Raw genomic sequence first — 16394 nt, forward strand, 5'->3', positions numbered from 1 at the left:
GATCTTTCGAGGTGCCTTACAACCTGCCCTATTCTATGATCGCCCAAATAGATTCACTAATTATCGATGAAATTCAGCCTGAAAAATTCTTTGTAGGGAAGAATTCAGGTTGAAGAAGTTGAGGTTTGTTTATTTATAGAAAAATGCAAAAATGATCTTATTCTGGGAGTTTTAGGCACCCGTAATGGTAGATGGTGCTGCCATTTCTCCCTATGCACTAAATGTCCTGAGTCTTTTGTTTTTATTTATTCCCTGCAATTAAATCCAAGTGGTACAATACAGGCAGAAACCTACATAGAGACAGTTTCATGAAATTAATTTGGAGAAAAAAAGTAATGAATGGATCTATCTTCATCTGGAACGCTAAGAGTTTTCAAATGGAAACATAGTGCTCTTCAATGTTCAATGAACACAGAAAAGAATTTTCATGGGAAGAGATAACTGTATAAAAATAATTCAAAAGTAAAAGATAAAATTGAAATAGCTTCAAACTAGTAAATACAGATTGCCTGATTTTGAAGGCTTAGAACTGTCTTTATGAATACAAAAGAATTAGTCATATATAATTGAAATTATTATTGCTGGACTAAGCATAAGCTACTGATTATGCCAGTGCCTCACTGGCCCAGTTAGTATGGTAAAATACTGCTCCCACTAATGTGGTTAGAAAGGTACAGATTTCACTTCAGCATTACTGAATTTCTAAAGAAAACATAGGAATAGGGGGACTCGCATGGAGTTCAAGCTTGATTTGCAGTGAAGATACCATTAGTAAGAAAGAACATAGTGCCCTAAATTGCTTTAACTCTTTTCAGTACTTGATTCTTTGCTATATCACACAGAAAACAGCAGAGCTGAGCTGGAAACGGTCGTTCTTGCCTTGTGAAAAATTAAGGGATTTAAAAAATTGAATTGTACTTATTGGATCAAACACAACAATCTGAACTTTTGCCCTCTAGCAAATTTTAATAAATTATTGGAATCATTGTAAACACCTTATTTATATAATTTACAAACATTCATTATTGTTTTGGCAATTTTTAAGTTCTAAAATAAACTTCTTCTAAAATTTCATTAAAAAATGGTAGTGCAGTTAGGAAAACATGCCCAAGTGTGCACATCAACATTTCAAAGCTGATTTTTAAAAGAAAATTGAATTCAAATAATTCTTTGAAACTGACTATCTTCCATTATAAATCTTTTAAAAACATCCTTTAAAACAATTTAAAAGGAAAAATTTTGACTAGTCCCGTCAAGTGTACCACGTGCTGCTTAAACCTGAGTATTAATTCTAGGTTTTTACTGAGCTTGGAAAGGAAATTCCTGACTGCTTTATAACTGCATTTATTTTATTTTATTTTAATTATTATTTGGTTTGGGTACAACATCCAGAAGTGCCCGGCTGAGACCTCAGCACACTTCCCAACATGCCAAGCTGCCACGCACTTGCTCTGCAGTAAGTATCTCTGCATCTGTGTCCTGCCGCCTGGAAATGGGAAGTCACCTGAAGAAGCCATACCTGACTGTGCCTCACCTCTACAAGAATCTTAATTACCTAAAAAGTACTCCTTTCAATAAGGACATTGCTCCTGACAGTCATTTTTTTTCACTGCTAAACTGGGTGATATGAAAAGTGAGGGAAATTTGGTTGGAGGGGTGAAGATGTAAGGCTTTCCAGGGGTCTCTTCCATCCTCCTGCTGAGATTACTTGGCTGTGACCGAAGTGACAGAAAGAAATGTGTTTGCACCTCTGCTGCATCAGTGCTAAACCCAAAGCTTTAATACCCAGGAGCTGTGGTTCATATTAACCCTCCAGCCTTGCACTGGAGAGACGTGGGTGCACATCTCCTCTGTGCAGGTCGTACGTACCCTGTGACAGAAGGAGGTAACAGGTAAACCTGGTGGTTTCCTAAACTGCCCAGAGCACCCCTTCCCAGTGATCAGTTCTTGGGATTCATAAAACTAAGCTGAGCAGACCTTAAAGAATAACTTCTGTTGGTCATATCAATGAAGTGGTAAGATCTTCATTCTATGTGTAGCCCTGCTATTAGTCCAACTGAAGTGCAAAGAAATATATCCAATTTGGGAAAATTATTGAAATCCAGAGGAACTGCTCTCCCAGCATAAGTAAATGTTAGCAGATTTTGGCCAATCTGAGTTTTCACTGATAAGGTTAGCAGATTCAGGATGTACTGCAACTCAGTATTTTGAACGTTGCACTATTTATTGCTACCCTCTTTCTTATTTTTAATTGCAATGCTAGAGTTACTGTAATGAAGAAGAGCATTAGCATACCAAAGACAATGATGGGGAAACCTTCCCGCGTCGCTGTGCCCCTGCAGCCTCAAGCTAAATCTCCTGCCAACTCCAACCATCCAGATAACGCCAGCTCGCTCTCTCACACACAAACACTCCACAACTTGTTGATATTCAACATAGGAATTAGGGCAGACCATTTTCGTTTGTGGCTGCATATTGAAGCTAGTGAAGCAATTAGGAGTGCCCTGCAAGTCTGATTTAGTTAAGACCACAGGAATACCCAAGAGCCAAAAAATCATCTCGATTAACACAGAACTGTTCCAACACAGCCCTCCAGCAAGTGTGGATTCATCAGCGCCTTTAGCAAGACAACTTGCAAAAAAAGTGTGGGCTGCCATAAACAGATGATTGCTTTTGTTTGCTAATAACCTGTGTGTAAGACCTGAAGTGTCATAGCCCAGCAAACAGAAGCCCCCACAAAAACAACACAAACAATTTTGCACTGCAGCATTGCAGCTTTGGATGCAGTCTCAGCTTAATTAATAATCAAGCCTTACACTTTCGTGGGCCCCCTCTCAGCACTGTCACACATTTCCTTCAGCACGCTTGCTTGCTTTTGGAGAAACAGCCACAAGATTGACAAGTGTATAAAACAAAATTACCCCCCTCAAACCAGAAAGAAGGTGTCCTCTCAAGGTCACGTTCAGACAAATGGCATGGGCTGTGTGCTAAATCTCCAGCAATTTACCTGGGCTCTGGATAAAGAGAATCCTTCAGTATCCTCTGAAGCTCTAATGCCAACTCCTCCTCCTTTTCTTCCTCCATCTCCCGTATCAAATTCATCGTGAAGTTTCAAGGGGGAAAAGTACTCACAAAGGTTATTCTAAAGCTCAAATCCAAATGCACTTTTAAACACTGCTGAACTCACTGCAGATGCCATACACTAGACAAAGAGCCGCAGAAGGCCCACAATAATACGCTAATCCCATTGCTAGAAGAAAGGGAGAAGACTTCAATCAATCTTGAAATTAATTTTGCATTTAAAAATGTAACAGCCTCTGCACTGCGTAGAGTGTCAATTCTTTTATCATGATTACTTGTTATGTGTCAAACCATTTAGTCTCACCTCCTATTGTGCCGTGATTGAGTTCATGGCAGCAAACATACTGGTCATAAAAACAATGAAAGCTTGAATGCTGCCTGAAATATTTGTTTCACCAAAGCTGAATAATCAAATGCACATTACGACTTTTTGTCAACAACTTTAATTTAGTTCTGTTTAACTGATTGCCTATGCCTTACCCATTTTTTGCTCCACAAAGGAGGCCTGTAGGACAAAGAAGAAGTAAAATCGCTAGCTAAGGCTCATCTTCCTGTATATAAAGGAATGGCTGAGAGCTTTTTTACATGTTTGTTTCACAAATTGGCATTTTTTCTTCCAGTATCCCTTTTGACTGTGTTAAGTTTCTGGATCCAACTGGTGGCTTCAAACTTTTCAACCTGGATCCCTAAATCATTTTGGGTGAACTACAAACCCTTTGACGTTTCAAAGACTTGGATTGTACATAGCATGTATGAACTTGCTCCTTTTAGACATGTTTTGGTGGTCCCAAGTCTGAAAACGTCTGAACTTGCTGGCCCTTACTGCTCGGGAGTGTGACAGTATGTGTAGGGGGGCAAACGTGCTCCTCAAAGGGACTGCAGTAAAAATGGAGGCAAAGCTCCAACTCGTCTGCCATATTAATTAGCACTGGTGGGAGCACATGCTTTCCGCTGGCAGAGGATGTCAAAGCCTACATTGTCCTGCATGGGGACAGAGAGGCAGTGAGCATCCAAGTGCTTCTGAGATCTGCTGCAGGAGTGTCCCTGTCCCCTTCTGCACACACTTTCCATATACAGAGGAAAGTTTATAACTGAAGTGTCCAAGGAGGCAAAATCAACATCTTTCAGCACACCTGACCATGCTACTAGTTTTCTGATAGTTGGCATGTCCAAAACAGCAATAGACATGGATCCTGTCAACTAAAATTCTCTTGGGCTTATTTGCTTGTTCTGCCTTCTTAAAGCATTTCTTTTTAGGATGTGGAAAGCTCTGAATTTTCTGTTGGAACCTGTACATGAAATCACTCTAGTTGAAGTCTTCTGAGAAAATTGTTAAAATTTCTATTTCTTTTTCCATCCACACCCTCTCTAATAACTAAAGAAAAGCTGTGTTCTAGAAATTCAGTGTACTTTTATAAAATTCCAGTTTGATAAGAAATAATTTACTCCTTCTATGAAGTCAGGTATAAATTTTAACTTCTCCTGTTTTTTACAAAGACATTTTCACCTAGAAAATGAAAACGACATTTTAGCTTTGCAGATTCAGTGTGACTATTTGAATACGATCCCACAAATAGATACAGAAATGCACCAAGGTGAATACGTATGGAGGGAAAAAAAACACATAATGGGCTGTTTGGCTGTGGTTAAAAGCAGAAAACAAGGGGGCAACAGAGTGTGGGAAGGCACACATTGTTATGCACTGAGAATTTTGCAGATTGTTTTCTCTGCTTCACAACCTTTAAGTGCTGGTCCACTTTTTAACCTGCTCCATAGATCTGAGGGCACCATAGATCTGCCCACAATACTACTTTATTACCTCCACATAATGAGGTATGCAACACTTCAAATAACAATACATCAGTCAGCAGAACAGGAAGCCAAAATGCACGGCTTGGCTTGGCTTGGCTTGCTGTTCACCTTCGCTCAACCAATTATAAAGGCTTAAGGCTAACACTGGAAAAATAAAAGAGATGGTATCATTTATCTTTTCCTCTTTTTTTCAAAGAAAACCTTTGTAAGAAAGAAATGTAATGTTATTTTAAAGTAAAATTTATGTTTCTTATTTATTCTTTATGGGAGTATACATTTTTGTCTTACATAGCCAATAGTCAAACACTGCTAGAGGTAATAAAAGTCCTTTGTTGCTCTACCCACTTTATTCATGCCAAAGCACTGACCGCCCAGGCTGGCTGCCACTACGGCTGTCCAGAGGGGAAAAATGTAAGATGTGACTCTTACTGGGTGAAGGTTGGTGTACCCCATTGCCACTGTGTCCATATCTGTCCCTCACATCTCAGTAGAAAGGGCTTCATCCCCTCTCTCCATCCCTCTGCTATACCTTGCCTGTCCCCCGGACTCTGGAAGAGTAAAATTTAATTTTTGACTTAAATGATGTAAAGTTCAGACTAAATGATGGTTCTGTTTTCTCCATGTTAACAGGAAGCACAGGAGGGAAGGAACTAGACCGTCTGATTTTCACAGTTAGACATCAGACCCCTAACTTGCTATAAGAGAGTTAAAAGTGAAAAATAGTTAGTGGAGAGATGAGTGTAAGGAGAGAGAATAACTACATTAAACTTTTTTTTTTCTACTTTGAAAAAATAGAATGAAAAAATATTTTTGTGTCTTTACTGGTTCATTTTGGAAATAAAATATTGGATGACCCCAAGACTGTCCACAGTCATACTGTCCACAACTGAAAATCTCACACAATAGCCATTCTAAAAATACAATACTAATTGTGTATACTCATATCTCTACGCTCTTAGCAACAATGTAAACATTAACTGTCCTTTAGATCATACCATATTTCTGATGAAGACAGAGTATGCTCAGCAAAAAGCAAAGACAATTAGCTCTTTGAGATTTCACTTATTTTTGTGACATTGCTGTTGTCTGCCTGTCTACATTTATAAATATTGTGGGCCAAATTTGAATGTGATATAGGTGAGGGGATTATTTTAATCCAATCACAATTTAGCAACAAGAGTCAACTTAAATTGTCTCACTGAAGAAAACCATCTTGTTCTCCAAAAGGGAAAAAGAAAAAAAAACCACCCACCCACCTAGCCTATGGCAACAGTTTTCACTGTTTTTTGTATGCATTTTCTGTCTTACTTACAATATCCATGATTAGTGAGAAAAGAATCCTCTGTTTTCCTGTGGTTTTCCATTCAGAAACTATGGCATAATCTGAACTCTGTTTGCTTTATAAGCACATGTTGATGGGTGAGAATGGTTCCAGTACCTGGGACGTTTTCAGGGGAAAAGCTGAGGATAACCTAGAAATGCTCCTTACACTATTGGGACCTGTTACAGAACTAGAGAGGTGTTTGCCCACTAGGAAGATGCTGAAGATCAGCTGTGATCATATTCTGCCACAGCGGGGCTGGAAAGGGGCAGTAGATTACTGTAGGCAACTGGGGATGCTGGCATGATCCTCACATGACAGTACCAATGCCTCAGTTGCTGTTCCCCTTTGTGACTATGGGACAGGTCTTTCAACACCCTGGATGCAAAATCCTACAACTGGAAGGACAGAACTTCCCATGTCAGTGCAAGGGTGCTGGGATTTCCTCTTTACAGCAGCCATCACCTTGCAGCCATGTCTTCATACGAGAAATACTTAAATTAAAGCATCCCCAAAGCAGAAATCACACCAGTTAGAAAAAGTCATGGTACAGAAGTAGAAGCCCAGCTTAATGCTCCAAACTGCCTATGTTTCTACAAACAACACAATTGATGAACCGGATTGAGAGGCAGCAGCACGTCTGAGAGCTGTCTGTTTGCCTCCATATTCTTATTATTCTAATGCTTATCCAGTGGTCACTAGCTGAGCTTGACAATTTTGTTACAGAGGTGTTGCCGTTTTAGTTTCCAAATCAATTTAAACAGCAACCACAACAAGACTGTCTAGCTATGACATAGGGTTTATAGAAGCAAGGTTTGAGGTTAAAAAAGTTACTTTCTTGCCTATATTGAAATGGAAAAATCCTTGTTGTATTGATATGGAAAACACCTCTTGAGCATCTAAAAGCATCGAGGGAGTGAACAATAACTACAGATTGCAAATGCCAGGATCAATAGCAAATGAAAAGTATGCTAAAAAGGGATAGTTACAGTCTCCTTCTGAAATACACTGAGCTTGGCCTGGTTTCCACTGAATTGGCTACTGGGTTGGGAAGTCAGGCTTGGAGATTGCAACTGCCCTTTTATGCCCTTTTATCCCACCTCCTCTGTTTCAGCCCCACAGCCTAAGCTCAAACCCAGAGAGGGACCTTCTGGCTCATAGGGCTGCTTCAGAGCAATCAGGGAGATGGCCAGATACCCACCTGACACTAACAATCCCTTCCTAGCAATAAACATGCAAACTAATATCTCTTTTCCCCAAAAGTGGAAGTATGTCATGGAGATTTTGGACTTTAAAGACATTTTGTGATTAAATATGGGATCTTTGATACCACTAGAAGAACTAATTTTGCATGGAACTTTGTCCCAAGTAACTTCAAGACTATGACACCTAAGGGCAAGGCGCTTCCAAATGGGTGTATAAATTTAAGCACTTAAATAGTGATGTGAATTTTAGTTTCGGCATAGCTGTAATTATCATTCACTAACTATTGCTGGCTAACTACTGCCATTTACTTAGGTGTTTTAACTTATGAAAATACTTGCCTATGCACTTAGCAAAAATTGGACTCACAAATTTATGTCCATAGACAGGAATATTCATTGTGAGTTAATAACAATAACAGGAAGGGCTAAGACCCACTTTCTTCCTATAAATCCGTTATTGTGCTATGCTGCACCAACCCAGATGTTGGTGACATTTCCAATAAGCTGCCACAAAACTCATACTAATTATGGAGACAGAAAACACTGACTGGGAAAAAAGACAGGTAAGAAAGAAAGCACTGAGGTAAACTTCTCACAAAATCTGTATTTTGCACCACCAAGACCTTTCTTGACAAGCTCCATCTCTGCTCTTTATATACATAGAAAATTAGCATATCATTTGATAATGACCTATCAAAACCTATGCTTTGATTACAAGCAGCTGCTTTTGATTACAATCAATGAATCACTAATTTGTGCTCAACCACAGAACAGTTGGACTCCATCTATTATTCATTCTTGAAGTGGAGATCCTATTTAGAACTGGATTCCGAATTTCACTAAAGCTTTTACCCTCTTGGCTATTAATAATTTTGTTTTGAAGTTAGGTCTCTAAGGTTTCGTGATGGTCTCTTTTGTTATGCTTAAACTCTGAAAGAATATGCTCAGCTGTTGCCCAGATCTATGCATCTTTCTCCGTGACCGTATGTCTAGAATGGGCTAATTTAAGTCTTCTAACAATCACGTGATACTCTTTTGATTTTCAAAAGCCCTAGCCTTTATGTCCGGTATAAAGTGAGCCATACTCACAAGGGACTGATATAATATGGTCTGTGATTGTGTGACATACGATTTGTAGGTCTATGAATTTCTTTATGACATATATATACACACACATATACATATGACATGATAAATAGATACACAAATGTAAGATGCCTTCTCAATTCAAGGTATTTACCTTGAAGATATGGGATATAATGCACCCTTGTATAATTATGTGTGCATAAACACATACTTTCTGAGATAAATCCAAACCTTTCAAGCTCCAAGATCTCACGTTCGAGCTTTGATTACATAATCGCTAGTTCAAGGTAAGGAACTCTATGTTTTTTCTTAGATTATCAATGAGATTGTTCATAAGAGTGTGTGAATGACTTTCACTATGGAAAACAACTCTTGTGTCGACTGCTTCCAGTGTAAGACTGTCTGGCTCACACGGCTCACAAATCTGCATGACTCAATCAACCAACATAACGTGACACCTCATTTGATAAATGGATGATGACTAGACTCAAAAATGAAACTAAAGTTAATGTGAGCTGTTTTTCTATCAACAGAAATATAATAAGTGTTCACCATCAAGCAAGTAAGTTAATTTACAAGCCAAGAATGTAAAAAACACCCTGCTATTCAATCGGGGTGGTAGGTCTGATAGATGGAAGCCTATAATTTAAAAGGTCTACTCTAAACAACTGTTAACATGTTCGATGCACGTGGACACATTTTCAAAATGCAGCTCACACCTCAATACTCTTCTTAGGCTAAATCTGAAGCAGACTGCCCAGGCTTGGGGCTCAGCAGAGCATCACCAGCATCAGTAGAGCATCACCAGCACTTGGTGGGAGGGTTCACAGCCTTGCTTTCCAGTCTTGGGTTCTCTCACTCTTCAGACCCCTCATGAAATGTGGCAGAAACTGTGACCCTAAAAGGCAGCGGGAAACCAGTACCAAGCGCACTGGGGTGCATTCCCCAAACTGTAAACCTGAGGAAGGAAAATGCAGATATCTTGCTGATAGTGGGGGAGTCCCGAGAGAAAATCAGAGCTTCTGCTGGACAACAGAGTCCGCTTGGAAAACAATATTCTCTCTTAAATTTACTCCTAAATTGCATTCTAATCCTGAGAGTGAGATTTACCACCCACGAGGAAAAGCTGAGAGAAAGAGGGATACCTTGTCATTTTGAAACGGTGGACACAATTCGTTCCAAGTGTAAAGCGGAACCCACAAATTCAAAAATGCAATTTAAAAATGACACCTCGAGCTGAACAAACACAGGCTCCCAGGGACCCCAGTGCAGTCCACGTCTCTAATGAATGCTTCCTGCTTCTCCTATCTCTGCCCATTGACTTTAATATAAATCATGCCTCGTGATTTTTTAAATAGTCAACAGAATGCTGTAATCTCTAACTCTTACTCACGTTAATAACTACTTAATCATCTCAATAGGATCTAGATACACATTGGGACCGCTACTGAGAATAAATTACTTCCCATTGAACATAAGGACTCAGGCCCATTTTTATTTACACATTGTATGTGAGATTCACAAAAAGACTGTGAAAATTCAGCCAGAGGTCTCATTACAAGAGGTGCTGGGAGCTAAGCGCCTTTGAATATCTGGCACATGGTACCAAACGTCTGACAATCAATCAATCCATGAGACAAATTTTGCCCTAAGATGTATGTCGCGCCCACTGAAGTCAGCAAGTTACACATACTTCACCAGGGAATTTGACCACAATATAGTTGTTAAGGCAGACTGGCACTTTAGAGTTCACTTTTAAGTAAGGTAATTCATTAGAAAAAGAGCCATGTAACTAAATGTTTAACCACCAACACACAGATTTGAAATGTCAGGGAGGAATAAGTGTTACGTTTTTCAAGTCTTTCTATTTCCCAGGGAAAGCTACATAACTCACTAGGCCTTTACAAACAAACAAACAAAAAGAGGAAAAGAAATGGCTTCATGCTCTTGAAACACCTCTGGGAAACAGAATGGCTGAGCGGAGCCGCATAGCAATTCAGCTGTAATGGCCAGTAGCTTCAGACAACACAAAGCCTGCATAAATGTCAGATTTCCATTACTGGCAGCCTGAAATCTTTGCAATAGAGTTGTTCCTGTTAAGATTCGACGTCACCATGCGCTCTAATGACTGTTAAAATACCATCTATCATGTCAGAAAACTTACAATTTACAGTCACATCTGCAGCCCAGGGCACAGGTAGATACACAGTGGCAGCATACACTGAAACTATTACTGATGGCTATCAGCAAAATAAATGAAGGAGGGAAAAAGACTCACCAAAGTGAAAAACACAGGTTTGGTGCTCACTGCTCTCTGCACTGGGTCCTATGGGACTGCGGGATCAGACCCCTCGCAGAGTCACAGCCTCTGCGTTAGAAGACATCACCTAGAAAGTAAAGTTGAACCTCTGTGGCCTAAGGCATAGATCCAGAATGAGGGAATCAAGCTAATGAAGTCTGCGTGATGAACACTCTTACGCTTTTCTAAATGGTTGGGGTTTTTTTTAGTTGAATTTGCCTGCATGCAAGTTGAACTGAACTTGAGACCCTTTAAAATAGAACTTAAGGATCCTGAAATGGCTCACGCTGTTTCAGACATATGGATATAAAATATCGATGTGACTATAAAGCTACTTTCCTATGGAGAGAAAGCCTAAGGTAAGCCGAGTTTGTATTGATGTGAGAGAAGTACTATGAATTATCATTATTTGCTACAGAATGACAGAAAATGGGTAATCACGTAAGACAGCAAAGATCAATTGAATTCACTTGAAACCAGGTTCCTTTTGCTTTGTGGAGACACTAAGGACCTCTGGCAGTTTGCACAAGTGTGGGGTTCTACTATCAAAATGCGCCACTGAATCGTGCGATGCGCAATACACAGTTGCTGGAAATAATTTATCTCATTATGGGGATTTTGGGTTACGGTGGACCATACCATTACATTTCTAGGAGCCTGCTCTTGCCTAAATGTGGCTGTTTCATCACATTTTTCTTTTTGTTCATTTAGAATTCAATTTGTTATATGAAAGACAGACAAATAGAAATACCTATACACAAGCTCCATCTGCTCTTTCATTCAATATTTTTTTTTTTCTCTTTGATTTCATGGGCATAAGCAAAGAATTTCAAGATAATGAAGAAATAAGAAAACCATGTAATTAAAAATTCAGTATTTGCTAAGTTTTGAGTGCTGCTTCAGAACATGAGTGGGGTGATATTTTAATGAAATTATTAATTTAAAAAGTCCTGTTGGTAGAATGAACACGATATGCAGCACTGAAAGACTGATGTTTCCTAGCAGTAGCAATTATCTGATGTGAAATTTAAAAAACACCAGTGAAATGTATGTGACTACTTTTCACATGAGATGTAATTGCATCTTCCCTAAAGTTCACTGTGAATTTATGATGTTCTGGTGTTTTCTTCTGAAAATCGAGTTCATCAAAGTAACACTATGAAAGGCAGAGCCTTCTTTAAATAGCTTTCCATTAACTATCATTTTTTTCATCTTAGTATAATCTTTTGTGATATACCTGACCGTTTTGCTGTGGGAATAAGGAATCATGAATTGGGAGAGGCTACTGAAAGGAGCAAATAATTTCCAGGACCTACAGGTACCTCCATATGATATTCCTTGGTCCACTGCGTGCCTAGTAACTTCATCTCTTTACCTCTAGTTACAGCTTCTTTATAACACTGCTGGAGATCTAGGGATAAACCAAGCTGTGTTCATCATCAGATATTTGATAAGCATGAAAAAGACGACAGGATAAATGCTATGTACAACAAACTGCATAAAAGCACAAAGCAAAATGGCAGCTACATTCAGAAAAAAGAATTATTCCTAGCAAAGAGCTTCCCTGCATCTTAATCCACCTTAATCTTTCTGTCACCCCTCAGCCTAGTGCTGGCTGGATTTCCTGGGCTTGTATTTGTGTTTTCTGGAGGCTTTCAGAAGGAGAGCAGTGCCGTAGCACAAATAAAATACAACTACGATTTTAAAAGACGAAAACTATTGTTGCCTGGTATCCAGCAGGATTAGACTGATTGTGAGTGAAGAGGATGTAAACGGAAAGTATATTTTAAAACATTAAACTTGCAAAGATCCGAAAACCGGGGCAGCAGGTACAATCGAAATGGACAGACATGAAGTCTGCAGGGGTGCCATTCCCAGAGGTGGCATTTTGCCCTCTCTACAGATGTACATGTCTGGGACCACTCTCAAAACATGGTTAAAAGTTCTTGCCAGCACCCATCAACGCTCACTGACTACTGCCCGGGGAGCAAAATGGGTGTAGCTGCACGAGCAAAAAAAATGGTTGTGCCCTTCGTTCTCCAAAATTCCTGGTTGTGCCCTTAATTCCCTAAAATTCAGACCCACGAAGAAAGACAGTCACCATTTTATTTCAACTTTGAGGAAGCGCAGATCAGAGACATCCTTTCAAATCCAGCTATGGTAATAGTTTAATTAAAAGAATTTCAGCATTTCCTATTGCCTTTTCTTTAAAAAATAAGACGCACAAAGTAGGGACCTTGAATAAGGCAAGACATTTTTTAAAATCAGTTTATATTCTGATGCTTGAACTGGTCTCAGAACCCTCTTCCTTTTATTTTAATTTTCTTTTGGTGAGGCAAACAAAAAGCAGAAGGCACGATTTTTGAGAGAAAAACAAACAGCAACGATTAAACACAGGTCTGTGCATTCCACCTGCGATGCCAAAACAAGCTATCAGTATACTGCATAAAAGGAACTAAAAACATGACCTATACATTTATTTTTGCTCATGCTTTTCACTGTTCTGTTGGTTTTTATTGCAAGGCTTAATTAAAATTAATAGCGAGTCAGGCTGGCTTCAGATTGTTTGGAAACACTACGGAACAATTGGATTGTACCTCCACCTACTGTTAGCACTCAGTTATCTTGAGAAGCCTACATCCACGGCACGCTAAATCACTGCCACACATGATGCTCTGGGATACAAGCTGGACAGGTCATGAGCAAGAAAACAGCAGACTGAATTGATGTGGAAACTTTAGCTTGAGCTAAAACCCATTTCTTATTATTACTATAAAAGGGCTGCAACTGAGAGCTTTGAGCTTCTTCTGTCTACTGGTCCCTTTCTTGTGTCAAAGTCAGGTGCATTCATGCAAAAGGAGCAAACAGCCTTTCCTCTTATTTCCATATATTACTTTGGAGATTTTCTTCTCCTTTGTATCTATGGGAAAATTTATTGTGAAGCCGGGGCTCACAGAAGCACCAGCATGCTTTGAAGTGCATAGTTTAAACACACTTCAGAAAAGGTTTCTCAGGAGCAACCTTGTATTTTACATTACTGAAAAGCTTTCCTCTGAGATTATGCAGATTTCCCTGCAGATGCTACCTAACAACATGAGGACCACATCTTGCTATCCCTAAATATCCCTTTTTTTTGCCTTGGGCTAGAGTAACCCAAGGGAGTTTGGTAGTGTCACTGCAACAACTACCTCTCAGGCATTGTTCCCAACTCCGAACTAGGCATTTTGGGGTAAGAAATAAGCTAGACTGAAGGGTTCACAGCAACTGTCTCACTGGATCTGGCCAGTCTGGCCAGTAGAAGATGTCAAATACTTGGCTATGGCTTCAGCCCTACATCACTCAGGGACTCACTTGCACAGAGGCACTTATTTGCATTTAGGGTTCACGTAGCTAAACCCTTTCTTTAGATAAGCAAAGGAGGTCCGGTCTTTTCAAAGGACAAGGGCAAGATGATAGTGCCCATTTTCATCTCGTCGCTGAGTAATTAGAGCAGCTGTCTGTATGATGTGGGCCCCTACCTTGATCAAACAGCTCCTCCACCTTAGGGATCAGGACTCATCCCTCCCGCCAGACAGCTGAAGCCACCAGAGCTGGGGTTTCCCACTGGGACCCCTCTCAGTCCATTCTGTTGAAATTCTTCCTCTTTGCATGGCCCAGTTAAATATTCATCGGGCCAGAGAGTAGTGAGCATCACACTGTAGCTCAGTAGTTGCGGCAGTCCCAGGGAGAGATTCCCATCTCTGCTCTGATGAATGCTGAAGTATTTTCTATGAAGTATTTACTGGAACAAAGACGTGACAGTCTTCAGGTCAGCGCACAGCCCGCAGGGGCCAAGCATGTGGGTCAAGTGCTGCAATGGGGAGGAGGGACTTGACTTTGCATCCTGAGTCTGGGGTGCAGGTTAAGTCAACCTGTATGCCCCAAGGCAAGAGTTTTTTAGTGTCTGGTGGGACTTACCTGCTGCTCTCAGCTGGAGCAAAGTGTTCCTGGGAAGCCTTTTTTAATTAATGGACTGAATGGAAAATCAAGCACTCTAGAATGTCAGAAAAAGCCAGGATTAAGGTTGCCTACTCAATTCAATCTTGTCCTGTACATCTATTTTGAATTTGTGTTTTTCTAGAAGACTCCTCTTCACTCAGGGCACAGAGTGCCAAGTGTTTTTTCTCTATATTCGTGTTTCACCATTGGCCTTATTTACCTCACATTACACAAAGCCTTCTGTGATGACAGACGTCAGCTGTAAGGATAGATTAATAATTTTCAATATTTTCATTTCCTTCTTTGGTACTCATTATTCCAGTATACAAACACTCCAAAATTGTAATGAATTTCATATCCGGCCTAGGACATGAGTGGGCATTGTTCCCTCTGTGGAAAGCAGACTCGAGGTACAGAGAGGTTTATGTCAAAAAGCACTCATTAATTTTGGCTAGCCAGTTTGAGCTGTCTTTGTATTTTGTAGCATTTCATATATTCACACGCACTCTCCAGTTCATACATTCGCTGCGTAAGTGCTCACCAAATCTATGGGTCAAGCCCTACACAGAAGGTCTTGTATATTTAGAAAATGAGAAAGAAATGGCAATCTCTGACAAAACCAGTGTAAGAAAATTACCTAACGACATGTAAATACTCTCTCGTAAAAACAAAATAATTTTTGCTGTTTTAACCAAGAGACTATCCTGTCTCATTCACTCTGTACTTTCTGACTTACTAAACAAATGAGGTAGGGGCCTCTTAATCGTTTGCTTTGCTGCAAAGTCCCAGTTCATTGCCAGACCTGACCCTTTCTGCATACAAATGAAGTAGGATTCCATAATTAAACATTCTACCTCAATATACATGGAAAAATGGGACAAATTAAAGGTCCACAAACAATATGTCAGGTGTTAAATTTTGAGAGCCTAACTTCGCAGTGTTTTGCAAAGAAAATATTTTTTTCAGAATAAAAAATGACATCCACCAGATCTTGAGTTAAAAAAATATACCCTCCCCTCTGTAATTTGAATATTGACATATTGAATATTCATATTGACACTAATATAGCTCATCACATAAATTAATAGCTGTGATCCAGACCTCTGCCATTTGCGTTCCTGGAATAAAGTATGAGTAGTGAAAGAGAGTGGAAGAGTTACCATTGGTTCCACATCCCTGTGCTAATGCAGGGGGACTCTCAGATGAAAAACAGTGACTTCAGACCACACGGTGAAGGAAAGTGCTCTATGCAAAGCTTTTGTGACTACTGTCTTCCAAATTTGAACCCATCTTTTTCCCAGCCCCTTGTTCTTTGCCTACCCAGTCCCAGTATGGAAGTTTCTCTCCACAGTTGCCTTGGCTGTAGCTTCCCCACCACTTCTCCTGCAGACTCAGGTGTGTATCACCCCTGGTTGGCCCTGGAGACATTACCTGTACCAAGAAGTCATCCCTGACACCTTCCCAAAGTCTTCTTGACTGCTGTCTCCTGGGGCATTGCTGATGCAGCAAATATCAAGGAGGTTAAATTCCCCTCTGTTAACCAGGTCTGTGTTCAAGACGCTTCCTTAACCTGTTCAGAAAAGATCTCTTCTACTTCTCACCCTGATCATGC

This window comes from Charadrius vociferus, unplaced genomic scaffold, assembly GCF_000708025.1.
Source record: "Charadrius vociferus isolate BGI_N301 unplaced genomic scaffold, ASM70802v2 scaffold255, whole genome shotgun sequence".
Taxonomy (NCBI): domain Eukaryota; kingdom Metazoa; phylum Chordata; class Aves; order Charadriiformes; family Charadriidae; genus Charadrius; species Charadrius vociferus.